Here is a 24,082-nt window from a genome sequence, read left to right on the forward strand (position 1 = left end):
GGACAATGCTGACCTAGATGGACTGATTCAGTATAAGGCAACTTCATATATTTATACATGTTGTTCACACATTATAGTCAATGGCTGACATCCAGACTAACATTGCACACACTGAAAAACATTTTCCATGCTCAGTGGGGATGGGGAGATTTTCACTAATCTCCCCTTCCTTCTGTAGCTCACCATGCTTCCTGAAAATACATATCTGAAGGTTGTGGGGCTCAGGGACATTTATTAAAAGGCACAGAGGGTTGCAGAAAGAAGGGGAGATCAGCAAAAATCACCTCTCCTCCATTGCAAACATGGAACATTTTTTTCAGTGAACACAACAGTAGTCTGGATGTCGGCCAGTGTGAATACAGGCGTACAGGTGGCCCTTATTATCTGCGTGGGGTTCCGTTCTGCCCTACAACTATGGATAACAAAACCACAGATGACAAGACCTTGAGTGAATGGGAATTGGAGGGTTAGGTTCCTGGAGGGTAAAGAAAGGCCAAAAAAAGTTAGAAATAAGAGCAAAAAAGCAACATACCATGCTCTCCAGGTCTCCAGCTGTCCAGCAATCCCCACAAAAACCCCAAATTCCATGGATTTACTGTGAAAAATCATGGGGAATTTCTTTTCCAAGCAAGAGCCCCCCCCCCCGGCTCTGTTTACCAAAATGGTGGCCGGAAATGACTTCGGAGGTCATTTATGGTCACCTAAGAACCACAGATAGGTTAATTTCAAGCACATTTTGATTGACTGACTAAGTGCCATCAAGTCGGTTTTGACTCTTAGTGACCACATAGATAGGTTATCTCCAGGATGATCTGTCTTCAGCTTGGCCTTTGAGGTCTCTCAGTGGTGCATTCATTGCTGTCATAATCGAGTCCATCCACCTTGTTGCTGGTTGTCCTCTTCTTCACTTTCCTTCAACTTTTCTCAGCATTATGGACTTCTCAAGGGAGCTGGGTTTTCACAGAATGTGTCCGAAGTATGCTAGTTTGAGCCTGGTCATTTGTGCCTTGAGTGAAAATTCTGGATTGATTTTTTCTATGATCCAGGAGCGTAACTATAATAGGGCAAGGGAAGACAGTTGTCTGGGGGCCCACTGCTCTGACTCCCCCAGCTGCGCACATGCCCAGGCTTCCTTCAGTTGTATTCATCCTCCAAAATTGATGTGAGTGTTAAGACCTGGAGCTACCAGAACAGCATGTTTTTCTCTAGTACCATTAAATGACTTGCATCGTCCACAATTTACAAAACCTTTAAAAAAATAATTTAGGATGCTGTTCTATTGTGGCACATAGGAGATTTATATATATATACACTATGCTTTTTGTTACCACTATTCAGCCTCATTTAAGATTTCTTTACTTCATGAGCTGAGCTTCAGTGAGGAGGCGCATTTTAAAATCTTGTCTCTGGGCCCTCTCCAACCTTGTACGCCCCTGCTATGATCTGTTTGTTTGTTTATTTGAGCACTTTTAGATCCGCAAATAATGAGGCCAGGTGCACATGGCCCAACCGTGGATATGCGAAACCATGAGTGCTGGGACTTTGAATGATGCTGGCCACCTGTACACATAAGCTGTGTGCTACAGTTTTGAAAGTCTAGTCCCCATGCTGACTTTTAAAATGAAGACATCTACAGTAATTTACACAAATGATGTATACACATATACAGAAGGTATACCTGTATACATTAAAATATGTAAATAGTCCCCTAATATCTGTTCTCATCACCTTGCATCTCATTTCACTCCCTCAGCCATTGCCAGTTATGTGGTCCATTGTCTGATTATCTGCTCTGTGTTCTCTTCCCTTCAGAGGTGGAGATCTTTTCACCATTGAAGCACAGGGAGGAAGGAGCCAGGTGCAGCAATCCCAATATCTTCACTTTTGGTGTGTATTGCAAAAACTGGCTCATACATGCCCCTGGCAAGTACTACATACACATGTTGGTACTCAGAGCCAACCCTTGAGCTTCTCATTCCAACACATGCTTAGACCACTGCCTGGGAAAGGGGCCATAATTCAGTGGTGGGACACATGTTTTGCAGAAACAAATTCCCAATTTCAACCCCTGACATCTTCAGCTAAGACTGGGATAAATTCTACTGTCACCATGGAGATCTGCTCCCATTGTAGACAATTGTGAGCTACATTGACAAATGGATTGACTCATAATAAGGTAGCTTCATCTATGACTACACAGACCCCGTGTTTACATTATTTTTTTATCCCCATAATAACATTGCCCTAGTTTCCACTAAGGTCAATGCTGGTATGAGAAGGCGCTGCAGTATTTGTTCCTCACAGGAACATAGAAAGCTGCTTTATACAAAGTCAGACAATTGGTCCACCTAGCTTAGAATTGTCTACACTGGCTGGCATTGGCTCTCCAAGGTTTCAGGCAGGAGTCTTTCCCAGCCCTCCTTGGAGATGCCAGGAATTGAATTTGGGACTTTCTGCATGCCACCACTGAGCTTCCACCCCATCCCTATCCCCATCTCTCCTACATGACTCATGATTTCCAGTGTTGTCCAGGCAGCATGGTGCATAAAATGGCTCCCACACCCAGATGGCCTTAGGGGTGGAAAAGCCAGGCAGTTGCCCAGGATGCCTACCTAAAGAGGGCACCAACCTGATCTTGTGGCCTATCACGTACTGATAAACCAACCCAGGAGGGGGCGAAGACACTCCTCACCCAGGGTCCTATTTTCCTAGGGCTGGCCCTCCCCACACCACAAAGGTTGTGTAAAAAGGAAACTACATCGACATGCAAATATTAAATTGTACTAATCTTTATGCTTTTTTAGAAGTGTGCTGTGTTTTGCATGTTGTGTGTGTATGTGTGTGTGTGACTGTTCTTGTTATAAGCCCAAACATTAAAATAAAGAGATTTTTATATTAGTAGCTGCAATCCTAGCATAAACACATTTAGACATTTGAAAGAAGACTTGTCCACCATTTCCTTATCGGCTGTTATTTTCCCATTTGTTCACCTTTCTTGCCTTTGCTGTAAGTATGAGGTTGGTTTACAGAGGAAGGTCAAGTTACTGTATAAGAAAAGGCAGCGTGTTGATTTATGCAACAGCATTATCTTAAATCTTTCTCTGGTGTTTGTTCTGAGACCCACGTGGACAGCTCACATTCTGCAACAGGTTATGGGCCCAGACCTCTTCAGAGCAACCTAGTATACAGCCCAGAATGACCTTGAAGGGCAAAAGACCTTGAAGCAGCCTGGAAAGAGCAGAAGCCACAAGGAGACCCTCTGGGAGGAAGCCTCCTGGATGCAAATAAGCAAATCTATGTTTTTCTCAAAAGAAAAATGGCTTGCAGCTCTGAATTTAAGCTTTATGTGGGAAAACTGAATAATGGAAATTATCAGCTATGGAAGTTTAAAGAAGAAATGCTTCTAACTAAGGATGACTTGTGGGAGGTTACTAACACAGACAAACCAGCAGCAAACTCTCAAGAATGGGATAGAAAGGACAGACTGGCATGGGCAACCATTAGTCTACTAGTGGAAGATGACCAATTGATGCACATAAGGAATCAGGGTACAGCAAAGGGCATGTAGAATGCATAAAGAAATTTGCATGGAAGAACTGGTTTGAACAGTAGACTATTCCTTTTGAAGAAGCTGTACAAAATGAGACTTTGGAAGGGAATAGAAATGCAAGACTACATAAATGTCATGCTGGAAGTGGTGGCACAATTGTGTAGAATCGGGGAAGAAATAAAAGACAGTCACATAGCAGCCCTATTACTATGTAGCTTTTCTGACTCCTATGGTGCCTTCATTACTGCCCTTGGGGCAAGGCCTGAGGAAGACCTGACACTGGAATTTGTGAGAGGCAGACTTCTGGATGAATTCCAGCACAGAAAGGAAGTCATGGAGGATAGTATCAGTCAGAATGGAGAAGCTGCACTGAAAACTGCAGGTGATAAGGTGCACAAGAAGGAAACAAGAGCATGTTTCCAGTGCAAGAAAGAGTGACATTTAAAGAAAGACTGCTCCATATGGAAGAAAACTACAAAGAATCTACAAAGAAAGTCTCCACAAGCACCTATGCAAAAGGCAAAGACTACAACTAGTGACACAGAATAATGGAGTGGATGCTTCAAAACAGCATAGTGTAACTCATTCCAGCGCCTGTGCATTGACTTTGGTGCAACTAGTCACATGACCAACAATAGAAACATTTTCACAGAATTGGACTTAAGTAATAAGGGAAAGATTTCTCTTGATGATGGAAGCAGTATAACTGCAGAGGGAAATGGACAAGGATTTCTAAACTGCACCAAGACAGACTGGGAACTCCTCACTATACCAGTAAAAGATGTGCTACATATTCCTGACTTGGAAGGTGGTGTCTTATCGGTTAAGTGGATGGCAACCAAAGGACTCACCATTAAGTTCCAAGGAAATGAGTGGACAACCCAAGAGGGGACAAAAACCCTGGCCAGAGCAATTGCAGATGAACACCTGTATTGCTTAAGCATAGCAATGGAGCAGGTAAAGCTCACCACATATAAGCAACATGACAACTGCATTCACCTATGGCATCAGCATCTCAGCCATAGGCACCCTGAAAGTGTAAAAGAACAAGCAAAACAGTACCTGACAAAAGTTCCTGTGATGTCAGCCTGTCCAGTGACTATGAAGTGCGACTGCTGTAACAGAGTTAAGGCTACAGGAGCAACACTTCCCAAAGCAAGCCAAACCCAAGCTTCAAAAGCACTTGATCTCATACACAGTGATATGTGTGGGCTGATGCAAGTGCCAATACCTTGAGGCAACAGATAGATAGTGACCTTTATAGATGACTTCTCAAGATATACAGTAACCTATCTCATAAAGCACAAGGATGAAGTGTTGGGAAAGCTACAAGACTATGCATCCATGGCAAGCCACTTATACTTCGGACTGACAATGGAGGTGAATTCACAGGAAATGAAATTGAGGACTTCTTAAGAGCTCATGGAGTGGAGCATCATAAAACAGTCCCGTACACACCCAAACAGAATGGAATGGCAGAACCCCAAAATAAGACCCTAACTTAAGAGAACATCTTCTATGTTATGAACCCCACCGCCCACTAAGATCAACAGGAGAGGTCCGTCTGCAGTTGCCACCGGCTCATCTGGTGGCTAATCAGGGACAGGCTTTCTCTGTTGCTGCCCCGAGGCTTTGGAATGCGCTCCCTAGTGAAATAAGAGCCCCCCCATCTCTGACAATTTTTCAAAAGTATTTAAAGATGCATCTGTTCCCCCAGGCTTTTAACTGATACTGTTTTGATTGTTTTTAATGTTGTTTTAGAATACTGTGTTAAAAATTTTTAATTGTCTTTTGAATTTCTTGTTTTTGTTTTTAACTAATGTTTTAATGTTTTATCTTGTTGTAAACCACCCAGAGACTTGGGTTTTGGGTGGTATTAAAACGTGTTAAATAAATAAATAATAACTGAAATGATTAGATGCATGCTGACAGATTCAGGTCTACCTGAAAAATACTGGGGAGAAGCAGCAAATACAGCTACATATTTGCAAAACCAATCCTTCTCCAGAACAGTGAAGAAAACTCCATTATGAACTGTTTTATGGAGAAAAACCCAGTGTGGGACACATTAAATTATTTGGGAGCAAAGCTTGTGCATACATCCCAAGAGACAACTGTTCCAAGCTGCAAAACAGGGCAGTGGAAGGAATTCTAGTTAGTTACAGCGAAAGCTCCAAAGGGTACAGAATTTTAGACCCAAACACAGATGATGTGACTATTAGTAACAGTGTGACGTTTGAGGAAAGCTTTGCCGATGATGTCATGACTTTACAAGAATCAGAACTACCACCCAAAAACACAGAAGAACTTTCTGAACAGTTGAAAGTTGATTAATATAAAACTAACTGGAGTATAGAGGCAAGCAGAATCAACAGATGTTGAGCTAAGATACTACTTACCCCCTCTGGGGGGCTTCTCCGAGGTGGCACGGGGGTCTGTGGATGACCCCTCTCCTCCTGCTGGCCTTCCAATGTATATGTCTGATGTATATGTCAAACTTCACCTGGTTCAGGTGTTCTTCGGCCCGTTCCAAGCCTTTCTCTCTTGTGGTGGCCATTTTGGAGGCCACCACACATGCACAATGCATACCTTCTCCAAGGTAGCGGAGGGTCCACGGAGGTTCCTCACCCACCTGCCAGCCTTCCTTTACGCAAAAATTACCTGGTTTCGGACAGTCTTCGTCCATGACCCGACCACGCAGGGTCCCACTGCACATGTGTGGCGGCCTCCAAAATGGTCACCACGCTAGGGAATAGGACCCCAAACAGCTGAAGACCACCTGGACCAGGTGATTTTTGCATAAAGGAAGGCCAGCAGGGGGAGGGGAAACCTCCATGGACCCCCCACCACCTTGGAGAAGCCTCCTGGAGGGGGTAGGTTAAAAAAGGGGGGAAATTTTAATTCCTAGACTTCCAGTATGATGTTGATCGGGGCTGCAAGGTGGTACACAGCAGCCCTGCAACAGCATTTTTACAGACAGTGCCAGTGGGGGGGGGGGAGAAGTGGGGGGATGGGTACCTTCACTGCTCCTTAAAGGTAACACCTCCCCCACCCCCCAGGAGTGCACAAACTCATTTGTGCACATCCCTAGTAGAGGCGTGTGGGAGAAAACAGGGCTGGGGGAGGGTGTCAGGGAGACGGGGATGAAAGTCAAAGGAGGGAAAGGGGCAATGACTAAACAGTTAATAAAGCCTCAGGAGGGGCAGAAGGGATGGGTGGAATTCAGATGTCTGGTCTGCAATTTACAGTTTAAAGAGGGCAAGCCCAATAATGAGGGCATGCTGGAGTTAGAGTGCTTGGGTCTTCCATGGGGAGGCCATCACAATGACCCAGAATGGTGCACAGCAGGAGGAACTGGGTAGTGCCAACTCCCTGCTATGTCTCTGATGTCTCGCTAGCAGTGTGGTTGGCCCTTAGCAGGCACAAAGTTAGGTATTGGGACTGACAATATGCCTTTGCAGGTTTTTGGTCTACCATCTGAATGTCTTATTGAATTTCTCTTTTGTGAAGATAAAATAAAAGGTGATGATATGTTTTACCATTTTTTAGTCTCAGGGGATGGAACAAGGGGAAGAAGTTAAATAAATGAATAGCCCTGAAACCCTACTGTCCTTAGCTGTGAATGGTTTTGTGTTGATAGAATTTTATTTAAAAGTCTTCATAGACAATATAAAAGGTATAATGAGGCAGATGCTGGAGAGTGTCACTGATGAACTCCATTTTCTCTTAGAATTCTCTCCATTATAAAGCTAAGGAGACAAAGAATTCTTAGTTATGTATTGACATCAGTGGGACTCATAATGCAATTTCCCCCTTGTACAGAAAACTACAAATCAGGGTGACAAAAATAAAAGCTCAAGTTTGGTGGAGTTGGGGCCCTGTTTGGAAAATCACCAAGTTTAACTTATGTTGTTTGGTTCTTACTCCCACATATCTTGCCTCAAGCAAAGAAGTAAACCAATGCTGTGTTGCAGAATGTGAGCTGTCCACGTGGTTTTCAGAACAAACACCAGAGAAAGGTTTAAGATGACTTTACTTGTGAGACAAACAAAAGAGGCACTTAGAGATCAATATAGAACTTGCTGACTCACACCCCAGCGTGGTGTAGTGGTTAGAGCGCTGGACTAGGACCGAGGAGACCCGAGTTCAGATCCCCATTCAGCCATGATACTTGCTGGGTGACTCTGGGCCAGTCACTTCTCTCTCAGCCTAACCTACTTCACAGGGTGGTTGTGAGGAGAAACTTAAGTATGTAGTACATCGCTCTGGACTCCTTTGAGGAAGAGCGGGATATAAATGTAAATAATAATAATAACATACAAAGTCAGGGTTTTTTGTTTTGTTTTTTTGTTTTGAAGCCTGGCACCCGATCCTAGCCAGCACTAGGGATGTGCACAAAACCAGGTGGCCCGATTCGGTTTGAGTCCAAACTGGACCCAAACTGGACTGGGCCAGTTCGGTTTTGGCCCCCATTGAAACCTCCCCGGTTTGGTTCCGGGGTGGGGGGTTATGAGCCTTTTTTTTTAAAGTAGTTAACCTCTCCAGGGAGGCTTCTCTGAGGCTGGTGGGGGATCTGCAGAGGTCCCTTCTTCCCCCGCTAGCCTTCCTTATTTAAAAAACACCTGGTTCGGCCATTCTTCGGCCCATTCTGGGCCTTTCCCTCTCACTGCGGCCATTTTGGAGGCTGCTGTGCATATGCAATGGGCTTCTGCATGGCCTGGGCCATGTGAACCTGTTCGACGTTGAACCGATTTGCACATCCCTAGCCAGCACATGTTGGGAAAGGGGGGGGGGTGGTTAATGCCAAGAGTGTGTTTGTTATGATGTTGGTGGTGCAATACAAGTACAAATACGACAAATATTTATATACCACTTTTCAACAAAAGTTCCCAAAGCAGTTTGCATAGATATAAATACATAAAATGGCTCCCTGTCCCCAAAGGGCTCACAATCTTAAAAAGAAACATAAGATAGACAACAGCAACAGCCACTGGAGGAATGCTGTGCTGGGGATGGCACTAGTCCTGAATATGGCACTAGTCTCGGGGATGGCGGAAATCCTGAACTGCTCTCAGCACACCTCGTTATCTCATGAATTGCCCCTCTGCTTATGCTCCTAAAACTTGTTTAAATAGGTATTTGAAGCACATGTAGAAAGATGACTCAGGTTAATGGCCCCCTCACACAACAGAGGGACACACCAAAGGTATGTTGGGATGCCCACTGTTGACATCATAGTGGGCATGCTTTGGGCACAATCCCATTCTTATTGCATGTGGTGGCAGGCTTCTCATTTGAACTGGCACACTGATAATTTTGGGGTGGGGTGAGAGCGGAGTATTTCTTCTTGAAGAATTCTGGGGACTGTAATGCTTACCACATATTAGGGGCAGGCATTACAAGTCACCAAAACTCATACATCTGAGCCAGGCAAAGGTGGTTTAGCACAGACAAGGGGTTTGGGGTGTTAACCAGAGGTATGGGAGCGCATCTGGACTCATGCCAACCTCTAGGATTCATTTTCATTAAGTGAAGTAGGTATGGTCTCAATTACAATGACGATGCCCAAAATCAAGGTAGCAATCACCATGCTGCCTATCCAATCAAGACCTTCCCAAAAAATATGGGAAAGGGGAATGTATCTAGTTATCCCTGATCAAATCACTAATCCTATAAGGAATTCAGGCAGTCTTTTTACAAGTTAGATTTTCAACACTCTTAAGCAAAGAGGTTATAATTAGAAATGATGGAACATATCAGACAGCTCAGACGTCCATTTTAATTGGTAAAGTCCCTGTGGGAGAACTGCTTGCTGCCCCAATTTATTTCTCATCCTCCAGAAATATGAGCTCTTGCCTGAAAACTTTCTTTCCATCCTGATTTTGGCAGTAGTGATTTGGGGCCTGGGATTCTGTACGTTCTTCCTGTCATTCTCAGGGACTAGTGTGCAGCAGACCTTTTTCTAAATAATGTTTGCAAATGCTCTTGGCTCTTCTCGTGGAGACAGCCAGCTAGTTTACACAAGTCTTCCATTCTGAAATATGTAATTTATTTGGCCAGATAGGATTGATAAGAATCAACTGCCTGTTTCCCAGTTAATAAAAAGCATACAAAGAGAAGACGGTTCTGCCAGCATATCTTGTTTACTCAAAAAAAAAAAAAGTTTGGCATCATATGTGAAATCGGAAATGAGCTCATCCTTTGATTATTTTCATGCTGAAGAATTAGCTGTTGTTGGTGGGGAAGGGTAGAAATTGTCTTCAACAGTCCTTTTGTAGGACTAAGTAATTAGCAAAAACCTATATCACAGATGAAAACAGAAAATGTTTTCTGCTAATAAAACAAATAATCAACCTTCATATGAACAAATGATCGAGAATAAAAGTTTATCTTGCTTGGTTTCATCATCCTGGAGAGAGCTCCTTTATTATTCATAGAAGACCATTAGGTGCATTCTCTAACTTTGAGGGGAGTTCCGGAAGATGGAACTGGGTTTGCCAATATATAGGAAGGAAATGTGCCCTCTGAACTCTGAGGGTGGGCTGCAGTGCTCCATAGGAGCGAAGAGAACATCAGGCTTGCTGTCCTTGGCTCTCACAGACTCCCAGGTAAGGGAGGCAGACAGGTAGGAGGCAGAGGAAGGCAGGAAAAAGGGAAGGGAAGGAAGCGAGCTGAGGACAGGGAAGTGGGGGGAGTTCCAACAGGCATTTGAGAAGTCCAATAAAATTCCTCCAGGACAGGAGGGATTTTAGGCAGGCTTCTGACTGTCAGGGGCCACTGCCGGCTTGGTGGAATTCATTCCATGAGTGTCTGGCATTGGGCATCTTGGGTCTGACATGCCTGTTGGACTAACATGACTGCACAGCCCTAGAACACACTTTAAGTAAGTGTAAGGACACCTTTTACAACTCTTGCATGCTTTAGTATGCTTTTTGCTTCATACCTATTGTTTTCATTCATATGACAAAGTAATCGATTGATTGATTAATCTATTAACATGCAGACCCTATAAAAACTCATATTGCTCAAGTGTGATTTCTTCAGTAGTGTCATAACCCTAATGATAATTAATTTATGGGATGTATTACCTCAAGAGGTGATGATGGCTCCCAGCCACCATGAGAGAGGCACTCTGGGATAAGGAAGGCCAGGCTAATCTTGCAATGTTCATATAATCACACAAGACTTCGCTTTACTCCTACTGCTCTTTCATCACTTTACTACTTCTCACACTTTACTACTTCTCATTACATTAGCAGTGCAGCTGCCACCAGGAAAAATAATATTAACTGTACTGCTTGCTCTCCATAGGGGAATCCATTTGTGTGAAACAGTTTCCATGTGGCAAAGGCTGAGTTAATCATGCCAGAAAATTAGCTCATTACTGGATAGGTCTAAGGTTATATATAAGCATAGTTCTAAGGATAAAATCTAGGTATTTTCTTTTAAATCATATGGAAAGGATCTTACTGTAAGTGAAAGTGGGGAATAAAAGCTTAGAAGACAAGTTTGCTGCTGACTTTGGACTAGTCTTTAGACTAGTATTTTGATGTGGCATTTCTAATGTGGCATAGTGCTTACATGCCAAATCAGTTTCACATGGGGTGAGCACCAAATCAGTTTCACATGGAGAGATATTTGTCTGAAATCATCCCCATGTGAAACTCATGGAATTTACCATGCCAGAAAAGACACTTGAAAACCTAAAATATGTGCTGCTCTTCTGGTCGTTCCGGAGTATGTTTTAAACATTATTTTTTAATAGATGAATTCATGGAGGACAGGACTATCAATGGACACATGTCCTGATAGCTATAGGCTACCTCCAGGCTCAGAGGCAAGATGCCTCCGAATACCAGTTTTAGGGGAGGAACAGCAGGTGAGGGGGCATGCCTACATCTCTTGTCTGTGGCCTTCCCATCTGTGGCATCTGGTGGGCCACATTGGGAAACAGGATGCTGGAATAGCTAGGCCTTGAGATCCAGCAGGACTATTAGTTTGTGGTGTGTGTGTGTGTGTGTGTGTGTGTGTGTGTGTGTGTGTGTGTGTGTGTGCATGCATGTGCGCATGTGGAGAGAGAGAGGGAGAGTGGGAGAGAGAGATGTACATGTGTTATTTTCGATTGTTAGCTCCTTTAAGGGCCATGACGCATATGATGTGTAGTATTTTGGAGCCATAATGCAGTGCCATGAGACTGCTGCAGACTTCAAAGGAAGCCCCAATGCTGTTTTGGAGCAGCAATGAGGAAGCACCATTTGTGGAAGTTTCCCCATTGGTGACGGTGGGGAAACCTGTAGAAATTTTGCTTCCACAATCAGTACTTCAAAACAGCATCAGGATTGCCTTTGAAGTCTACAGGAACTCCATAATACTGACCATTGTGTTAGCTAATGTGCCAAAAAGCAGGATAGAAATTAAAAATAAAAAATATTAAGAGAAATAAATAAAAACCTGCATGTGCTTTTGGATATCCTTTCAGGCTTGGCCTGATAATTTAAAAAGAAATGGGGAGAGGATCTGGAAAATCAAGTGGCTGGGTGAGGGGGTGGGAGGTATTGAAAGTTCAATGTAGGGATGTAAAAACAGGTTCGACGTTGAACCAGATTGGTTCGACAGTTCAAGGTCGAATTGAACCACCCCCTTTTCTGTCCAACCCCAGACTGAACCCCTCCAGCCTGTTTGGGGGTTTGTGAGTTTAATTTTTAAATTAAATTAAATTAAATTAAACTTACCCCCTCAAGCGGGATTCTCCAAGGCAGTGGGATTGGGGGGGGGGCGTGGAGGTTCCCCATCCCCCTGCCAGTCTCCTTTGCTTCCAAAGCCAGCCTGTTCAGCAATTCTTCAGCCAGTTAAGGCCTTTCCCATGGCACAGTAGCCATTTTAGAGGGTGTCATGCCTGTGCAATGGGTCTCTGCATGGCCTGGGTCATGCCAGGCCACACAGAGGCCCGTTGTGCAGGCACAGCTGCCTCCAAAATGGCCACTGCACCAGGTGGAAAGGCCAGAATGGACAGAAGAGTGTTCAAATGGGCCAATTTTGGAAGCAAGGGAGACCAGCGGTGGCGGGAGGGGTAACCTCTGCAGAACCCCACCCCGGAAGGGTAGGGTGTTTTTTTTTTAAAAAAAATTAAGCTCACGGACCCCACCCCCAGACCAAACTTAACTGGGAGTTTCAAGGGGTTGCCATACTGAACTGGCCTGGTCCAGTTCAGATCAGGTTTGGACTCAAATTGGACTGGACCAACCAATTCTGTGCACACCACTAATTCAATGTGGAGTATTAGGTGGGGGTGAATTTGGATTTGCTTGGGGAAATAAGCAAACCCTTTCTGATCTTTATTTTCGTAATTATTTTTAAATGAGCTCAGTTTATTTGAGAGCTAGTCTAATATGGGGCTTGTCCATCCTCAGTGTAAGATCACTCAAAATGAAATGTGGGCTTGATCTACACATAGAGCCTTATGAAATGGTAGACTACTGAGATGATATAGTGGACTGTACCAGTTCAGGCTGCATTTTTAAATTCTTCCCCAGATAAAACAAATAATTGGAAATTCAAAAAAAAAATAATGTATCAGGGACAAACATTCATGACAATCCCATTTCCTGTTGTACTAGTTTTCTGCTTTCAGAGTTTAAAAAACAACAAAGGAGCATTTAAAATGCAATAACCCACCTTTAGAACAAAGTTGTACAGTTCTTTCTTCCACCTCAGGCATAGATGGTGTAAGAGGCTGATTAAACTGGGCCCTGGATAAGGGCCCATGGCAAATCCCCAAGACGCATAGCCCATATAGGTCCATGGGTGCAGCCAGAAGAAGGCAGCAGTGCCATGAGTCTCTCTCACTACTGATTTCTCCCATTTGCTTCCCCATGTCCCTGGGGACGTCTACCTCTGCCTCCTACCATTTCCCTCAAGAAATTGATTTGCTCCCAAAGCCCCCTTGAAGAAAGTTCTGAGAGGAAGAGGAATTCCCTTCAGCAAAGGGAAGGGGAGGTGGAAGCACTGCCTAGAGACTTGGAGGTGGTTTCTTGCCCAATTTCCCCCTCAACAAGTAGGGAATGTGGTGGTGTCAGTTCCACATCCTCACCCTCAAAAGGTGAAAAGGAGAATGCCACCTCTGCATCCCATTGGCTCTCATTTGCTGAGGAGTGAAGAGACACTCAATAGCCAGATCATTGTCACCACCCAACCAGCACCATCCAGTAGCCCTCCTTCCCCATTCATGGAAGTTTGGGGAACACAAAGCAGTAGGGTATGCTCCAAGGGCAGGGCAGAAACATCATAGGTGTGGGAGGCCCAGTGCAGGGGTTCTCTCCAGGAACCCCTGCAAGTTGGCACTGCCCCCCAGACCTCAGGACACTGTGATATCATGACTGCCTCATTCTGCTGTTTGTGTAGACTGGGTCTTAATCTTGGGACTTTCTTCACACTCAAGAGCCAATATGCAAAATCTGCTAAGTTAGAACGGTAAAGTAAGTAAAGTATGCTGTCGGTTTGGTGTCGACTCCTGGCAACCACAGAGCCCTGTGGTTGTCTTTGGCAGAATACAGGAGGGGTCTACCATTGCCATCTCCCGTGCGGTATGAGATGGTGCAGTATGATCGCTGCTGCCCGATATAGGTGTTTCCCATATCTAGGGAACATACCAACGGTGATTCAAACCGACAACCTCTGGCTTGCTAGTCAAGTCATTTCCCTGGAGGCACCATTTAAAGTGGTGATGCCTTTATATTTAGCAAGGGCCTTATCCAACCCTAGCACACCTTCTCTCCAGGGTCTGTGGCTGGTGTCTACCTTCTGTTTCTTTTTAAGTTGTGATCTATTATTTATTTATTTTATGTAAACTGCTTTGAGAACTTGGGTTGGAAAGCAGTATATAACTATTCATTGTCGTCATCGTAGCACCCCAGCTGTCAGAGAAGGCCCAAGACATTTTGTTTACTGAGACAGAAAAATTCAAATGAGGCTCTCTCCTTCATGAAATAAAGAAGTAATAACAAACCAAATAACTGATAGCTTGCTCTCCTAGAGTGGTATCAGCAATCTGCTCCCTGATGTAGATTGCCTCACCCTGTTTAATAGCAGGGTGACTACCAGCTCAGTATGGGCTATGTCACATGATTGCCTATAAGTAAATACAAAGTAAGAAGGAGAGAATGGGAGGTTCCCATGACATGCACACTCCCAGTTGGTGTATGATCCAAACATGCCAACACACTCAGTTACTGACTTCCACCAGAGATTCTACCAAGAATTTCCACCCAATTTGATACCTAAATTTGAAGTTGAGTGGAGATTCTCAGGAAAATCTCAGGTGGAAGTTGGTAAACGTGTGCAAGTACAGACAACATGTCTGCCGGGAGATCGTATAGCCCTCTCTTAGATGGTGAGTGCCTTGAATTACTTTTGGCCCTGGTAGGTCTGCATGAGAGAGTATTTTGAGGGAGAAACTTTGTGAGGAAAAGAGAGGAGATCTTGAGGAGGAGGAGGAGGAGGAGGAGGAGGAGGAGGAGGAGTTAGGGACAAGAAGAAGAGAAAGGAGTCCTCCACTGAATCATTATGGGTGACAATACAAGGACTGAAAGGAAATATGTTACTCAGGACGCACTATTGCCCTCCAGATCAAAATGCTGAGAGTGACCTGGAGTTGGAGAAGCAAATCAAAGAGAGGCATCAAAGAGAGGCATCAAAGAGAGAAAGAGGTGTAATAATGGGTGACTTCAATTACCCTCACATAGGTAAAGGTGAAATGTGCCATCAAGTCAGTGTTGACTCCTGGCGACCACAGAGCCCTGTGGTTGTCTTTGGCAGAATACAGGAGGGGTTTACCACTGCCATCTCCTGTGCAGTATGAGATGATGCCTTTCAGCATCTTCCTATATCACTGCTGCCCAATATAGGTGTTTTCCATAGTCTGGGAAACATACCAAAAGGGATCCGAACTGGCAACCTCTGGCTTGCTAGTCAAGTCATTTCCACACTGCGCCATTAGGTGGCTGTTACCCTCACATAGACTGGGCAAATTCACTTGTGGGTATTGACAGAGAGACTAAATTTCTAGACATGCTAAATGACTATGCCTTAGAACAGCTGGTCATGGAACCAACTAGATAGAAGGCAACCTTGGACTTAAACTTGAATGGTGCCCAGAACCTGGTGCAAGTTATCAGAGTTGTAGAACCACTGGGGAAGCATGGCCAGTGTTCCCTCTAACAGGGATTCCCAGATGTTGTTGACTTCAACTCCCAGAAACCCCAGTGCAATGGCTTTTGCTTGGGGGTTAAGGGAGTTGTAGTCAACAACATCTGGGAATCCCTGTTAGAGGGATCACTGACAGTGACCATAGTGTGATCCAATTGCCTAGAAAGTTTAACACCCATGTACTGGCCTTCAGAAGAGGAATCTTCTAAAAAATGAGAGGACTGGTAAAAAGGAAGCTGAAAGGGAAATCCAGGAGAGTCAAATTACCCCAGAAAGCATGGAACATATTTAAAACCACAATAGCAGAAGCTCAAATGGAATGTATAAGAAGAAGAAGGAAAGGTACCAACAAGTTTAGGAGAACACCGGTGCTTTAAAAGGAGGAAGGCAGGTCTTACCTGTCCCTCCATGGCCCGTCCGCCAACCTCACCATCCCAGCACAGCGTTGCCAGGATTAAATGCTGCAGTTAGGGCGGGGTCAGCATGAAAATGACATTTGTATATGCGAGGACGCCATCTTGAGTGGCCAGTGCGTGGCAGCTGTGCAAAAGGCAAATTCCATACTAGGGATCATTAGGAAGGGGGTTGAAAATAAAAATGCTAATATTATAATGCCCTTATACAATTCTATGGTGCAGCTACATTTGGAGAACTGTGTACAGTTCTGGTCACTGTATCTCAAGTAAGGCACTGAGGAAGAGGGCAAGAAACATGATCAGAGGCCTGGAGCACCTTCATTATGAGGCAAGGTTACAGCATCTGGGGCCTTTTATTTTGGAAGAAAGGCGACTATGGGAAGACAAGATAGAGCTGTATAAAATTATGCATGGAGTAGAGGGTGGACAGAGAGAATTTCTCTCTCACACACACACACAACACTAGAACAAAGCATTATATGTATTATATGTGTAACACGTATATTTGTTTAAGTTGATTAATTAAATCTTTCTAATGATTAAATTTGCCGCTAAGTTAATTTCAGTGTTGGAGTGTGGACTCTGGGAGAAATAGACGAGGCTTATACTCATATGCCATGGGAGCTTCTCATTCCCTCCTACTTATTTTGTGCTTACTTATGGGCAGTCGTGCAAAACTACCCCTATATGTGCAGAGAAACACAAATATCAGACACGTAAAAACACATTTGCTTAGTCCTGAGGTTTGATATATCCATTGGGCTTTTCAGGTGCTGTGGCATATTCTAAGTTTTCTTTCACCCACAAAATACTGAGCATATACTGCTTTCTTTTCCTCTTTGACAGCCCGTCTAAACCTAGGAATTCAACCATCAGGATGGCTGTGTTTGTATTGCCTAGAGGTTCCCCACCCTGGCAATCTGCCACTCTCGTAAAGAACTGTGCCTCACCCTGTATTTGTAGAATACTGAGCTTTTCAAGACTGAACTTTCCCTCATTTGTATTGTTTGTTCTTTGATTTCCTATCTGATGCTGCGTCAGCATCCAACCATACAACGGAACAATATTTCAAAAATGTCTCTGAGATTATTTGTTCTTTCCCCCCACTGTCCAAATCCGACATATCTCATGAGGCCTGAATGCCACATTTCAGTCTTTCAAGAGCTTAGTGTGTATTTGATTAGGTCCCAAACAGCTGCTTTCCTTTTCAAATATTATAAACTCTGGTGCTGTCATTCAAATGGGCCGTTTTTGTTCAATTATGCTTGTATGACAGACCTAGAAGGTGGTTAATCAAGGGATTGAAGTTAAGAAAAGTCTACAATAAAATAGGTTATTCATGTTCAGTTTCCTCCACATATTGCAGAAAAGAAACACCTTACCTTTATTTGTATACTTATAGAAATGTGTCATTTTTCTGTTAAAACAATATCCAAAGCAGTTTACAAGGGGATAAGAACATAAGAACAGCCCTGCTGGATCAGGCTCAAGGTCTATCTAGTCCAGCATCCCCTTTCACACAGTGGCCCACCAGATGCCTCTGGGAAGCCCACAGGCAAGAAGTCTCTTAGGTGGTCTCCTGTCACGCACACTTCTAAGTCTTGGGTTCTCTGGAACAGGAGCTGTTGGTGATGTTTTTTTTTCTGGTACCAAGGATTATCCATCACTTTCATCAGCTTCATTTGTGATGTCAAACCTGGAGGCAAGATCAAAGTCCTCTCCTGATCTTGAGATCAGACTCCCTTCCCTCTTTTCTCACAGTATGCATGCTTGAAAATCTCAGACTGTTCCATTTATTTCCATCATCCAATATGACAGAATCTTCTTGGATTTCAATTATTTGTTTTGGTCAAGAATATTGGGAGCATCCCTTTCTAACTTTATACTGCAGCCGTACTTGAACAAAGTCCTCCATCTGAAATGCTTGCTGTTTCACATCCCGTTTCTGATCCACATGCAATTTTTTTTTGTTGCTTCTCCCTTACACAGTCATGAATCTCTGCATCCTCAGGGTGAGATTGCATAGAAAGCACTATCAGTTGTTGCCACTGGGTAAGTTTGGTGGTAGCTTTGCATCCTCTCAGCAGTTCAAAAAGTGATTTTCCTGTAGTGGAATGTGGAGTAGTTGGATAAGCAAATAGAGTTTCACTGATTGCCTCTTTCCAGGGTTGTTGTTGCATAGTATCCAGTTGTAAACTGTCTTTCACTAATTTGTTCATTCTTTCCACTAAGCCATTCCCTCAAGGATGGTACAAGGAAATATCTTAGAGAGCGCCTTCTTTTACATGATCCCCACCGCACGTTAAGGTCATCTGGGGAGGTCCGTCTCCAATTACCACCGGTTCGTCTGGTGGCGACTCAGAGGCGGGCCTTCTCTGTGGCTGCTCCTGGACTGTGGAATGCACTCCCGGCAGAAATTCGTAATCTTAATTCTTTGCTGTCCTTCAAGAGAGCCCTTAAAACCTATCTGTTTGGCCTGGCCTTTCAGGGTTTTTAATTTAGTTTTAACTGTTTTAATTTTAACCTGGTTTTCAGGGTTTTAATTGTTTTGATAGTTTAATTGTTTTTTAAGATGTTTTTAAATTTGATGTTTATATTTGTATTTCTATTTTAATTGTTTTTTAATGATTTCTGTTTTTTAATTGTAAACCGCCCTGAGCCAGCTTGGAAGGGCGGTATAAAAATCAAATAAATAAATAAATAAATAAATAAATAAATAGTACTGTGTTTTATCCCACAATACTATTTTATTGTATTTTACCCCACAATACTTGGTTGTGCAAGTATTGCTCCATTTTGAATGAGGTAAGATGTGTCCCATTGTCAGTCACTAATTCTTTAGGAAGACCTTGTCTCACAAAAATTGCAGCCATGAACTGCAGCCTTGTTTGTAAGCATTGTTGTCAGAAAATGAGACTTCTGACCCTCTGGAATAGGGATGTGCATGAATACATTTTTTAGATTTGATTTGTGCCCAAATCAAATCACCCCTGATTTATTTTGTGTCCAAATTTGTCCGTCCCCCCCGAATTACCCCAGATTCAATTTTGATTTGATTTGGATTTGGGTTGATTTGGACCACTTATAAAGATCCTAGGGGCACTACATTTGGGTGGTGGGTAGGTCCCCATGGGTGCCACCTACCACCCAAATTTCAAAGTAGTGGGGTACTTGGTTGACTTTTAATGATTCTCTTATTTTATTAACTGATTTTATATATTTTCACCATAGGAAATAATGGGAATTCAAAGTCGCCCTATCCTAACACCAGCTTTCATTTAAAAAAAAAAAGCTAAGCTCTAGGCCTTATAGAAGTGGCATTATGGAGGAAAATGTGCAGTTGTTATTTTTCAAGTGTTTGGATTCTTTGGTGTCTAATAACCTTTCCACATAATGAATCCCTATGATGATTCATTGCACACCTTCATTTCTCCTGTTCATTTTGCGCGTCATTGAACAGTGCCAACTGTCAACTGCCATGTGTCAACTACACACACCCCACCACCACCACACAGACACACTGGGGTACTCAGTTTATTTTTTATGAATTTTTGAGGTGTTTAGACTCTTTGGTGTGTAATGAATCCTCATAGGGATTCATTATGAGGAAAGGATATTAGACACCAAAGAGTCTAAACACTTGAAAAAAAATTCCTTGAACATAAACCGAGTACCCCACTGCCTTGTGGGTGGGAGGGGGCTGTCGTTGGCACATGGCAGTTGGCACTGTCCAATGACAGTCAAAATGAATAGAAGAAATGAAGGTGTGCAATGAATCCTCATAGGGATTCATTGAAGGAAAGTTATTATGCACCAAAGAATCCAAACGCTTGAAAAATAGTGACCACACATTTTGCTCCATAACTCCACTTCTACAAGGGCTAGAGCTTAGCTTTAAAAAAGAAGAAGAAAGCAAGCAAGCTGGGGATCTGGGGGAAATGGCAGGAGGCATCCAAATCTTGAATTGATTCACATTGAATCAGGCATGATTCAATTTGGACCCAAATCTAGCCAATGGACCACAGGGGTGATCTGTTCTGTCTCCAAATCATCCAAATCAGCTGGATTTGGGTACAAATTTGTTCCCAAATCGATTCACACATCCCTACTCTGGAATAGTAATCCACCATCACTATAACAAATCTTTGTTTTGTGGGTTGGTTATCAAAATGCCCCATTATATCCAGAGCACGTTTTCCCCAAGGACTATTCGGATACTCTACTGGAGTCAAAGGGGTGGTAAAGATCTTGTGTGATTTGTCAGATATAGCACAAGCCATACAGTGCTTGATTACATTTTCAGTGTATTTGTCCATATGTGACCACCAAAAACTGTCTCTGATTTCCCTTTTAATCAAGCTCATGCCAAGTGGTCTTTGTGGGCAATTTTGATTTTTTTTTTTTAAAAAAAAAATTAACATATTTCAATCACTTTTGCTTGTAAGGAGGTTGGCATCACCAAGTGATGAGTCCTTATCACCAGCTCATTGAGAAGAGATAGTTTATTTGCTACATGCATGTATGATTGAAGATGTTTAGGTACCTTGTTTAGGTACCATGGCCATACATTAGTTACTGTATGTAAGGTTTAAGTTCAGTAAGCACTTTATCAGCACAGAGGGCTGCTTTCTATTCAGAAGATGTGATCACACCATGAGTGGAGGAAGCTATTCGCGCAATTACTACTCCATCATCCTTGTATTCTGGGATCTCCTCTTGGTGTGGAAGTTGAGAGAAACCATCTGCAGTTGTATTCCAAGGACCAGGCAGATATTCCACCTGGGAATTAAAATCTATAAGTCTGGTGATCAGTTTGGCTATTCTTGGGGTTGCTGGACTGGATCCCCAAGTAGTAAATAATGCAGATAGCAGTTTATGGTCTGACCATAAAGTGAATTTTCTGCCCTACAAGTACGACCTGAAGTGCCTCACCACCCAGAAGCATGCTAGAGCTTCTTTCTCAATGACAGAAGCAGTAAGCATTCTGGAAGCAAAGGCAACTGTAAGTTCCCTGTCCCCTTTTTGCTGGGTCAAGACAGCATCCAAACCATATTCAGAAGCATCAGTGGTTACAATTACATGCTTACAATTGTAAACATCAGTGGTTACAACTGATAGTCTGAAAACTAACCTTGCAGGATGCATCCCAGATAAATACTATATTCCTTTTAAAAAGAAGACACAATAGATTAACGTTTGAGGCAAATTGTCTAACAAATTTAGAGTAATACTCACAGAGCCCTAAAAATGAACGAAGTAGATCCTTGTTGTGTGGCTCTGGTACTTCTCAAATAGCTTTCACCAAGTCTGTTTTGGGATGTACACCACTCTGAGATACTGTGTGTCCCAAGTACGTCACTGAGTGTGTGCAAAACTGACATTTCTCGGCAGAGATAGTAAATCCATGTTGTTAGGAGTTTTCTTGAGACTTCTGTCAGTTTAGCATCATGTTCCTCAATGGTTTTGCCATACACTAAAATGTTATCCTGAAAGTATATGATGCCATCTGTAGTCCCAAAAATTGCATACATCATTCTTTGAAATACTGAAGCTGTAAAGGCTAATCCAAAGACCATTCTTTTGTATTGAAAAATACTCTCTGGAGTAATAAATGCTGTAGGGATGTGTGAGTTGAGTTCGTCTGGCCCAGTTTGAAGGCTCACCGTCAAACTGAACCAGGGGACCCGGTCTGAGGTCTGAGTTTGAGTTGAGACACTCCCAAGCTCAAAGACCTGACTCACGATCTGCCTTGAGGGGCTTGAGACTGGGTATACTTGTCAAGGGAAATCCAGCAAGGATTCCCCTTAACAAGTAAAGGGCTTTGTAAGTGTGACAGACTGAGAGCCTGCTTCGCCACATTGTCAAGTAAATGTTAATGGCCATGAAGAGCGGGTGCTGGCTGATTCTGGTTCACTGTACACTATTGTTTTCCATCTACTTGACAAGAAACTCCTTATGACATCAGATCTGCATTCACAGCCTTCAGACATCCACTTATGGGAATATGCAGGTTCCCCTATTGCCATAAATTGATACTTCACTGCTGTCTTGGAATGCAAAGGAAGTATTGCAGAAAGGAAAGTGTATGTGTCACTAAAAGGAGTCTCAAAAGGGCTGGAAACATCAGAAAACTCTATGGATAGTGTTAATCCCAAATAGCACGGAACCCCTATTACAGATGATGAAGCATCCATATACTAATATAACCGCTGATTTCTCGGACGTTTTTGCTGATACTCCAGGTACTGTCCTACACTTCAAACCTAAAAATCAGATGAAGGCAAATGCAATACTTGTACATTACAACACAGTGAGGAACGTACCCATAGCATTGCACCAAACACTTAGAGAGGATCTCTTATGACTACAGCATGCTGACATCATAGAGACCGTTGATTCATCAGAATGGGTCTCTCCCATTGTTCTGGTGTCAAAATCAAATGGTACACTTTGAATGTGCATAGATTTAAGAGAGGTAAATTCCAACATAGTATTGGATTGTCATCCATTAACCAATATCAGTGAAATGCTGCTTATTCTGAAAGAGACTTCACTGTTCACAACTTTGGACTTGTCTTTGGTCTATCATCCAATTCGTCTGCTCAAAAGGTCTCACAAATACACAGCCTTTTAGGAATGTGCATGGAACCAGATTTCCCAGTTTGGTTCGAATTCAAGCCAAATCCAAACAGAACCAGGCAGCTCGAGCTCGATTGAGCCAGAGCAAGCCAGCTTGAGGGGTATACTTGTAAAGAGGAACCCAGCAAGGATTCCCATTTACATGAAAAGGACTTTGCTGAAAGTAATGGGGGTGTTTGTGTAGTATATAGTATATACGTTTTTTTAAAAAAAGCCAATGGCTGCAGTGGTGGTGGGGATGGGATGGCAAGGGGTGACAAAAAATTGGGATGGCAGGGAGCGAGAAAAAAATGCAGTATTTTCCTTTAAAATCAAGCCGATGGTGGTGGTGCTGGTGATGGACTGGGGGGCAAGAAAAAGTGCAGCATATTCCTCAAAACCCAGCAGATAGTGCAGCAGGGATGGCAGGGAATCTGATGGCACAGTGGGCGGGGGGGTCTCCTCCAGCCCCCACTGGCCTCCTATATCTCAGGCCTGGTCATGCTCTAGCCCATTTAGGGCCCTGTGCAGGCACACCCACCATTACTCTGTGTTTTGGGGTTCATGCATACCTCTAGTAAAACCAGGGGTCTGGTTGGTGAGGAGGTAATTGCAGAAATAAGACCTCCATTGTTTCCAGGGAAGAGCAGATTCTTCTGGGGTGGACAAGGAGGAAAGTGGTGGTGGTGAGATTGAGCCATGCTGCATCCAGTGAACAACAGAGTCCAAGACTGACAGGTGAGTTGTGCAGGTCAGAAAGCTGGAGAAACAATTAGCAGCAGCAACAGCAGAAAGCAGTTCAGGAATGTAGGCCCACTAATGCATGAAATGAGGTTGCAGGAACATTCACAAGCTTTGCAGGCTCACACGCTTAGCTGGTTCAAAATCTCACTGCCAAATGTTTTATAGCTGCGTCCTTCAGAAGTACAAAGTTTGCTTTCATAGATTTAACTAAGAGTTTGTTCAGAAACAACTCCATTTTCTCCATCTCCTTTTCCTCTCTTTCCCTTTCTGGCACCCGCTCTGTTCACACACACACTTTCTACAGGATCCCAACTGGGACAAACTTCTAAACCACAAAACATAAAAGATTACTAGGTAGAATCCAAGAGAAGGCAGAAGGTGGTAGTGACACTTGTCTATGATATAGCAGAGAGTATTTAAGTGACTGTCACATCAACCCATAGCCAAAAAACCAAAACAAAAAAACCTTTAATGAGTTTTAAACAGGTTTTTAAAAGTTTCTACTTTGGCTTTTAATTGATAGAGTGGATGTTTACTTTAGTTATGCTTT

The 24,082-nt window shown here is 43.2% G+C and overlaps 1 long non-coding RNA gene across 1 annotated transcript in view; it reads right to left on the minus strand.

The window, feature by feature from the left end:
- Positions 1–24,082, minus strand: part of LOC128351752 (uncharacterized) — an 82,372-nt gene that overhangs the window by 52,030 nt on the left and 6,260 nt on the right. The gene's annotated exons all lie outside the window — the stretch shown is intronic.

Source organism: Hemicordylus capensis, chromosome 1 (genome assembly GCF_027244095.1).
Source record: "Hemicordylus capensis ecotype Gifberg chromosome 1, rHemCap1.1.pri, whole genome shotgun sequence".
NCBI lineage: Eukaryota > Metazoa > Chordata > Lepidosauria > Squamata > Cordylidae > Hemicordylus > Hemicordylus capensis.